Raw genomic sequence first — 8710 nt, 5'->3', positions numbered from 1 at the left:
CCTGTTATATCTGAGTGCTTGAAAATTCCTTGAACCATACATAGCTATTGGTGTGATTTATACTGTCTCGACTCTGCTGTCCACTCTGATGTTCTCTTACTGTTGATAGCATTGAGCACACCTCAAAACAAATGAAACCACCACCCCCTGCCCTCAGGAGTATACACTGTAAATACGGACAAGAGCCAACAGTAAAAACCAAAAAAGGATAAGGGCAGAGACTGTCTCTTCCTATGTGTTCAGAAGGACAGAGACAGGAGAAAGGTTTCAATAAGATCCTGTTATTCAATAGCCACATATTGATGGTTCCATGTATGTGTTTTAATTAAGTAGTCACCAAGCCATTTCCTGTTCCTAATTCAAATCCTTCCTAAAACCTCACTCCTGCCAGGCCTTCTATGAGAAGTGAATTAGGTTTTCAATGTCTATTCCATGCACAAGGAATAACGTTGAAGAAGGGATGGAGGCAGCAATGGTTGAAGGAAACTAAGACACAATCCTACAATGAACTGTGTAGGCAGCCCTCTCCATCCATGTGCAGCCCCATTAAAGTCAATGGTGTCCATATGGGATTCATTAGCAGAGTTCATTAGAAGACCAGGGCCTAAGAGCACATTGAGACTGGTCTAAATGCCTGATGAGAGGGTGGTGGGTGGGAAGTCCAGGTTGAAGCAGTAGGTTGGGGCTAGGTGACATAAGGTCTGGAACATGAGAATAAACTGCTTGAACTTGGTACCCAACTCAATGGAAGGCCAGTGGAGATTGTTACTAGAGCCCTCAAATCTGTGGATAGCCGCATCTGCAGCTATCCACAGATTATGTGTGCCGATCGGATGCAAATACAAAAATTATGTATCCGCACAGGGCTCTCATTGTTACTGCTAATGTAAGAAAATAACTCCTACTGGCAACATTTGTTTGTGCTTATTACCAAAAGGAATAACTAAAATTAAAATCAAACATATGTTGAAGAAAGATATAATGAGGAGCAATTAACACTGTTTGGTGAGGTAATTTCCTCCTCCACCTCCTCTTTGCAAATGAGACTTCAGCACAGTTGGAACTTGGAACAGTGAAGGCAGCATTTTGCCAGAACATTTGTCCACAGAATGTATCCTCTTTAAATTTCTTCCACTTTCATTTATCATTTAAACTGCAGTAGCACCAATAGGCCCTGTCTAAAGCAGGGCTCCATTGTATTAAGTGCTGCGTAAACATGATCTCTGTCCCAAACAACAGATAGTCCAACAAAAAAAACAAAAAACAATGTAAGGAAGGAGGGAAAGGAATAGAACATACAAGGGAATGGTGAGCAAGGTGGTAACTGGGAAAAGTCTAATTGCATGTTGTTTGTGTTATGATGGAGCAGACTATTCTCATTTCATGGGGCCTAAAGCGTCTATCCAGCTCTGTCAGCACCACCCAACACAAGCCGCTGCTGATGGACACTCTTGAAGGCTGGTCTCCTCTCCTTTACATAAAGGCTTTTTCTCCCCACCAATACTAGGAAAGAGGGTGAAAGGATGCAGTGCAGCACAGAGAAGGGACAGCAAGGCTGGGATCAGGGGGGATTTGGGGAGTGGGCGACAGAAGGAAATTGAAGCAAAAAAACCTAGTCCAAATTGTAGCATACAGTGTGTTGACACCCAGGGGTTCTGAAGGGATGCAGGAGGCTCCAGATAGAGGAGTGGACATTTTTGAACTTGGTGTCCCCTCCAGCTCATCTATGGATACAGGAACCAGGAGTCTAGGCTAGAGCTCGCTGTGATATTCCTCAGGGTACAATCAGGACTGTTGAATAGTTGTGTCCCCTTAATTCTCCAATTTGGGGGCACCTTTTACACTGCTTTGCTGTTTCTATTTCCCTTACCTGAAATAAGCAAACAGACAACAACTGTAACCCTTTTTTTAAAACTGTTTCCAGTCACCACACTTGAGACTCACTTAAAATCACAATACCAGTGCTTAAAGCGTAACCTTCATTCAAAACAACTAGCTGCGCATATAGCCTGCTCGCTGCACCACTGGGACATTCCCCAGGGTATAATCTGGACTGTAGAACAGCTGTTTCCCTTCAATTCTCCAACCTAGGGTGCTTTTTACACTGCTTTGCCGTGTGAGCAGCTACATCTGGCCTGTTCACAAACCTGCAAAATCACTCCCAGCTGAATGATGAGTGCTCTAGCCAGCCTCTCCTGAATTATATTGCAGAGTGACACCAGCAATTTCTCAGTCCAATTTGTCCCCAGAAATGTGCATCTTTCCTTCTGTGCAGTACAAGCTCATAGAAAGTCTGTCATTTCATAACTAGAAAACGATATGCACAAACCCTGTTATCTCAAATAGAGGTCTCCCACTACTTCAATGCAAACACACACTGGTTTAGATAAAACAAGTTTATTAAACTACAGAAAGATAGATAAGTGATTACAAGTAATCGGGCATAAAAGAATTGGTTACAAAGAAATAAAAAGGTAAAATGCAAACTAATACCCAACTTATCAACCTAAGTCAAAACAAAGCAAAGGTTTCTCTCATCACATGCTTACAGCAGTCTGGCTGGATCTTTCAGCAAGGACCACTTCCCCAGTTCAATAATGCCCCTTTTGTCTTTCAAACATTGTTGATGCTGTAAGTAAAGATATGGGGAGAGAGGCGATTTATGTCCTCTGTTTTTCCTTCTTATAGCATTTCTTTTTTGCGAAACTCATCTCCAGCTGGGGTTCAGGTGACAGTAAGTCTGTCTACAAAGATGTAAATTTTTCATGCACACCCTTCTTCCTGCCAAATAATGGCCACTTAACCAGATTCATTTGATTATCCTGACACCTGGCTGAGGTGCTGACTAGCCTTTTGTCCCCGATGAACTGGTTTGGGCTGCTTGCCCAGATGTGGAATGTGCCTTAGTAACATCATACAGTAGAATCTTATAAACTTAAAATATGTGGCAATGTTGTATGTATCAGGACAATAATAATCAGTGAATAATGAGTTTTCAAATGATACCTCACAAGGCATACCTTATAAAAAAGTGTATTGTAGTTTTGTAAAAGTGCTGAAGATAAGGGTATTTGTCACCCTCACCCCTTGCCTCACTCCTAGGAACAGACTCTTGATTTCAGGGCTAGCGCTATCATAGGAGCTCCTGCTTTCCCTCCCTCAGCCCATATTGTATTCAGATGGGAGCGTTTTTAAGTGATGTATTTAATTTTGACCACAGCTGTTTCAGAATAAACAAGTTAGTGAGATGGCTGTGGTGGATACATGAGGAAATGGCTGGCTGACTGCTTTAACCACAGAAAGGAAATCAATGCTGAGTCACGGTAGTCTGGGGAGCAAGGAGAATTTTCACTATGCCCCAAGGTGCCAGCAACGTAATGTTAAAACAAACCCCTGTAAGTTCACTCACAATTCTCCCTTCCCCTCGCCAGTATACTATTTTCTTCAAATGGTACTTCAGAAATGTGCTGTGTAAAGGCCCAGTCCTGTAAGGTGCCACTGACTTCACTGGGAGGTGATGGCACTCTCAGCACTTTGTAGGATCCCACCCTTAGTGAATAAGTTGATGGCTAGATAGTGCTTTTAGCACACCGCCGGATGGAAGGAGTAGTATGTAGACAGACTGCCACAGGGGAGTACCAAGAGGCATTGTGCTTCTGAGAGGTTGCATATGATGGAGAAGGGAATGCTTTGTGACACTGCTGTCTAGGGTACAGCATTCTGCCACTTGCAGCGCCAGTCAGCTCCATTCACACATGCATGGGGGGGTGGGGGGTGAGGAGCAATGGCTCCATCTACTCCCCACCTATTTGTCACTCAGTCACTGCTGAGGAAAGCATCTGGAGCTCAGCTTCTATGCTCTCCTGGGCGCTGCATTTCAATCCAAACAGCCTTCCCCCCACCCCCTAAGCCCTCTGATGGAAAAGGGATGAGGGGGAATCCTCACCCTAAGTGGCTGCAAAAGGCCAGGACACAATCTAGCCCTAAATGCTAGAAAGGGGGGGAATGGTGAGAAAGATGATTGAAAGGCACCACTACTACAAAGCTAGTCACCTGCCAGTGCAGAAATGGAAAGTTTACAGTATTATAAGCCAGAAAGAATTATTGTAGAAGATGCTATTGAGCCAATTTCATATGTGGCTATTAAAGCTGCTATGAAAGATTTATGCTAACACCACGGTATTTTAATAATACTGCAAGTTACCTATGGCTTTTACCTATTTTACCCTCCTCCTCCTCGTTAAAGGTGACAAGATGGGGGTTAGTACAGTGCAGGAAGTAATAAAATGGCAAACTGAACTACAGCTGTGCTCAGTATAATTAACATGCAGGATACAGCATAGCCAATAGTGCAGATCCTTTGTTGCTCTGGCTGACCGACCGACTGATGGAAGAGCACCTCATCTATAAAACACAATGAATATGAAGAAAATGGTACATTCCAAAATGAATTGTTTCCTGCGTTTTTGGAGAGGAGGGAGGTGTTAAGTATCTTCCTGTAGTGCAGTTTCTAGGGTAACAATTTCATAAAAATCAAATGAGAGAGAAAATTAAACTGCTAATTGTCAGTGCAACATATTACTGCCTCACAGCTACAGGAAACAATTAGCAGCACAGCTGCCATTCACAGTAATAGGAATTTCACCTTATCCTGCCTTTGCATCATGCTAAGATGTTCCCCCTAATTAGCATGCAAACAGCTGGCCCCCTTCTTGAAGTAAGTCCTAATTTTCCCTTCTTTCTTCAGGATCCAAGAGCTATTTAAAAAGGAAACAAAGGTTTAATGGCACATCAGAAAGGCCATAGGCCCTCCCATGTATAATTTCCCCCCTCCCCCCCCCCCCCCCATGATTAGATTAATGATTTAGGTGGAGGTTTACTGTTAAGCTTTAAAAGAAAGATAGCACTGATAAGTATCTACTGCCACCTTGTGAGCAAAATGTCGAAAACTTATTCCTTTCTCTTTCAAGTCAACTTACTTTTAATGCAACTGTTCCTTTCCTCTCATTTAATTTTTGCACAGGTAAGCAACCCTGCTGATGGATTCTGCATCTCTGGGTATTTAAAACAAAGAATGTGAAAATGAGCTGTCTTCCAAGTGGGCCAGTTAGAAACTTGTCAGAGTTTGATTTCGCATCTTTTTATTGAAGCCAGCCTAGGCGCTTAATTTTAACATGGCTACCTAGTAGGCCAGTGATTTAGTGTTTTGTTCTCTCCACTGCAAGTTATCCCAATACAAAATATACTGTGTGAACTGAAGATATTTCTGACATAAAAAAAATGAACATTTTTTAAAGGTTTATTATTTTTAAACTAACAGCTGAAAGTCTGAGCTCTTGCATAGGTGTAGCAGTTGGCCAAGTAATCCACCCTCTGTGCAGTCTCCCTCATACAACCAATAAAATTGTTGCATGCAAATTATCTGTAGCATAAAAGTGGTGAGTGGTTGAGTTGCCTCTGATGTCACAAAGGTCTAGGACTCTTGGCATGGTGTAGACACATGCCTTACTGTACCTGTACAGGTGTAATTCATAATATAAAAAAGGCAGAGAACTTCAAAATTGAATGGTAAATGACTGCCAATATCAGTGATGATTGAACCTGGTGATATTCTAAACAAAAAGAGCTCTCAATCATGCATATAGCTGTTTCCATCACTTTGTACTGACTACACAGACATTCTAGGCAACAGAGAGACAATCCTGGACTCTTATTGTATAGATAAATAGTTCTTCTGTGGCTGGACTTTAAACAATAGTATAAAATAGGGTTGTACTAAAAACACAGTATTGCCAAAAGGTTTATGCTATAAATCCAGCAAGCTACCAGGCTGCAGCAATTACAGGATAAGGCATAAGCACCCTCTCTCCACCTTTCCCTACTAATATTTTGTTCAATATTTTCTAATGATCTGGAAGATGGCGTGGATTGCACCCTCAGCAAGTTTGCAGATGACCCTAAACTGGGAGGAGTGGTAAATACACTGGAAGGTAGGGATAGCATATAGAGGGACTTAGACAAATTGGATTGGGCCAAAAGAAATCTGATGAGGTTCAACAAGGACAAGTGCAGAGTCCTGCACTTAGGACGGAAGAATCCCATGCACTGTTACAGACTAGGGACTGAGTGGCTAGGCAGCAGTTCTGCAGAAAAGGACCTAGGGGTTACAGTGGACAAGAAGCTGGATAGGAGTTATGACAAGTTGGGACTCACCACCACAGCGCCTCCCACTGGCTGTTCCGGAAAATAGCTCAGTCCATGGGGAGCGCGCTCTGCTGGTGGCATCCCGTCCGTCATCTGTTCCTCACTGGAGTCTGGACCCCCGTTGCTCCCCGCTCGGCAGCGTCTCTTCAGGCCACTGCCCTCCGGCAGTGCCCCTTAGTCCAGCCTCAACCCCTTCCGGGGGGGGTGGGGGTTGTTCAGCAGTCCTTACATTGGTCTCAGTGGCCAACCACAACCTCTAAAAGCTAGCCCCTTGTCTCAAGAGCCGGTTGCAGTTTGTCTCAGCCACCCTACTGCATGGCCAGGTGCAGTACAAGGGGGAAGGGAGGGGGGACCCAGGCCCGCCCACTACTCTGGGTCCCAACCCAGGGACCCTCTAGTGGCAGCCTTCCTGCCCTCCTTCTCTCCCCTTGTGCAACTGTCCCTGGGCCACTTCCCCTCTGGTCCCTCACACCCTCTAGGCCCTTTCTCTCAGGGCCTGCAGTCTGGCAGGTTTTGGGCCAGAGCCCAACTGTGCTCCCCTGAGCCTGCCCAGCACTGCTCTGTCCGAGGTGCTGGTCTCCTATTCTGGAGACAGACCTCCCTCCCTAGCCTGAAGGTCTAGGACAGACTGACTGCTCTCTCCCTGAGCAGCCTTCTTATAGGGCTGAGCCTGGCCCTGATTGGCTGTCTCCAATCTGGGCCCTGTTTGGCTCCCAATAAGCCCTCCTCCTATTGGCTGTTCATCTGCGCAGCCCCACTGGCCTGCTGCAGCCCCCTCTAGCATAGGGGTGGGGCAGCCACCCCACTACACGAGTCAACAGTGTGCCCTTGTTGCCAAGAAGGCTAACGGGCATTTTGGGCTGTATAAGTAGGAGCATTGTCAGCAGATCGAGGGACGTGATCATTCCCCTCTATTCAGCATTGGTGAGGCCTCATCTGGAGTAATATGTCCAGTTTTCGGCCCCACACTACAAGAAGGATGTGGAAAAACTGGAAAGAGTCCAGCGGAGGACAACAAAAATGATTAGGGGGCTGGAGCACATGTTTTATGAGGAGAGGCTGAGGGAACTGGGATTATTTAGTCTGCAGAAGAGAAGAATGAGGCGGGATTTGATAGCTGCTTTCAACTACCTGAAAGGCGGTTCCAAAGAGGATGGATCTAGACTGTTCTCAGTAGTACCAGATGACAGAACAAGCAGTGGGGGAAGTTTAGGTTGGATATTAGGAAAAACTTTTTTACTAAGAGAGTGGTGAAGCACTGGAATGGGTTACCTAGGGAGGTGATGGAATCTCCTTCCTTAGAGGTTTTTAAGGTCAGGTTTGACAAAACCCTGGCTGGGATGATTTAGTTAGGGATTGGTCCTGCTTTGAGCAGGGGGTTGAACTAGATGACCTCCTGAGGTCTCTTCCAACCCGGATATTCTTTGATTCTATGAATGCTGTGAGGGTCAGAGTCACTGAGCTGCAATGATGGGTGGGACTGGGCTTAGGAGCAGTTCAGGGTTGCCAATCATCATATTTTGTATTTTTCTTCAAGCCCCAGCTTCTGGAGTCATGTGATTATGAGAATCTTGGCTTCCGTTTAAGGAAAAACATTTTTAGCATTCATGGTTATAGGGAAAAGCTTATAAACTCCAAGGGCTCAAAATCCAGAAGGCAAATAAACCCCCAAAATGTATTATTTTTAAAAGCTACGTGATTTGGAGGGGTCTGATTCACTAGTTTGAATGATTGGGGTTGGTGACATGAGCAGTGCCTCCTTTCCCTTCATCCCCAACCTCTGAGGATCAGCAAAGGAGGGATATGTCAGGACTGCCATAGCTATGAGCCAATTCATACTTCGATGTACTGTATACTGGTAACCAAAGGTGATGCCTGAGCTTTGCGTAAAAGCTACAAGCTGGGGGCTGACCTTACTCCCAGTTAAGTCAATTGAAATATTACCATTCACTTCAACAGAGGCAGTAGCAATTTCAGGAAAAAGATTACATCACTTCATAAATAACCAACTAGCTCTCACATAGCAGTTTTCATACATAGATCTCAATTCACTTTGCAAAGGAAGCCAGTCTCACTATCCCCATTTTATAGACAGACAACGGAGGCACAGAGGGATTAAATGACTTGACCAAAGTCATCCATCAGGCCAGTGGCAGAGGTGGGGCTAGACCCCGGTCTCTTGCATCTTACTGGTAACAAATGTATTAGCCATGTTTCCTCTTCAACAGTGCTTCCTTTTCACTGTAGCAGAGAATATGCTCTGTGACAAGAAGAAGTTCCTTTTGATTAAGGCACTGGATAGGAACTCGGATCAGGATTTGAGTACCACTACTGCTACCAACCACTTGAGAATTGGGGAACTGACACACAAATTAAATAACTTGCCCTATCTGTAAAATAGGGAAAAACATTACTTTTCTCCCACCCTTTATCAGTCTTTTGCATTTAAAAACTGTAAGAGCTTTATGGGAGGAACCGTCTTGCACTGTGTGTTTGTACAGCACAT

General features: G+C 44.5%; 1 long non-coding RNA gene across 1 annotated transcript; it reads right to left on the bottom strand.

Annotated features, from left to right (window-relative positions):
- Window positions 1–2381: 2381 nt before the first annotated feature.
- LOC135981371 (uncharacterized) lies at window positions 2382–6834 on the bottom strand. Its single transcript, XR_010598363.1, has 3 exons — window positions 6214–6834; window positions 4980–5054; window positions 2382–4757 (listed from the first exon to the last, which is right to left on the bottom strand). It is a non-coding gene; the product is annotated as an uncharacterized LOC135981371 (long non-coding RNA).
- Between the last annotated feature and the right edge of the window lie 1876 nt (window positions 6835–8710).

This window comes from Chrysemys picta, chromosome 2 (assembly GCF_011386835.1).
Source record: "Chrysemys picta bellii isolate R12L10 chromosome 2, ASM1138683v2, whole genome shotgun sequence".
NCBI classification, from domain to species: Eukaryota; Metazoa; Chordata; order Testudines; family Emydidae; genus Chrysemys; species Chrysemys picta.
This window is presented reverse-complemented; position numbering and strand designations above follow the sequence as displayed.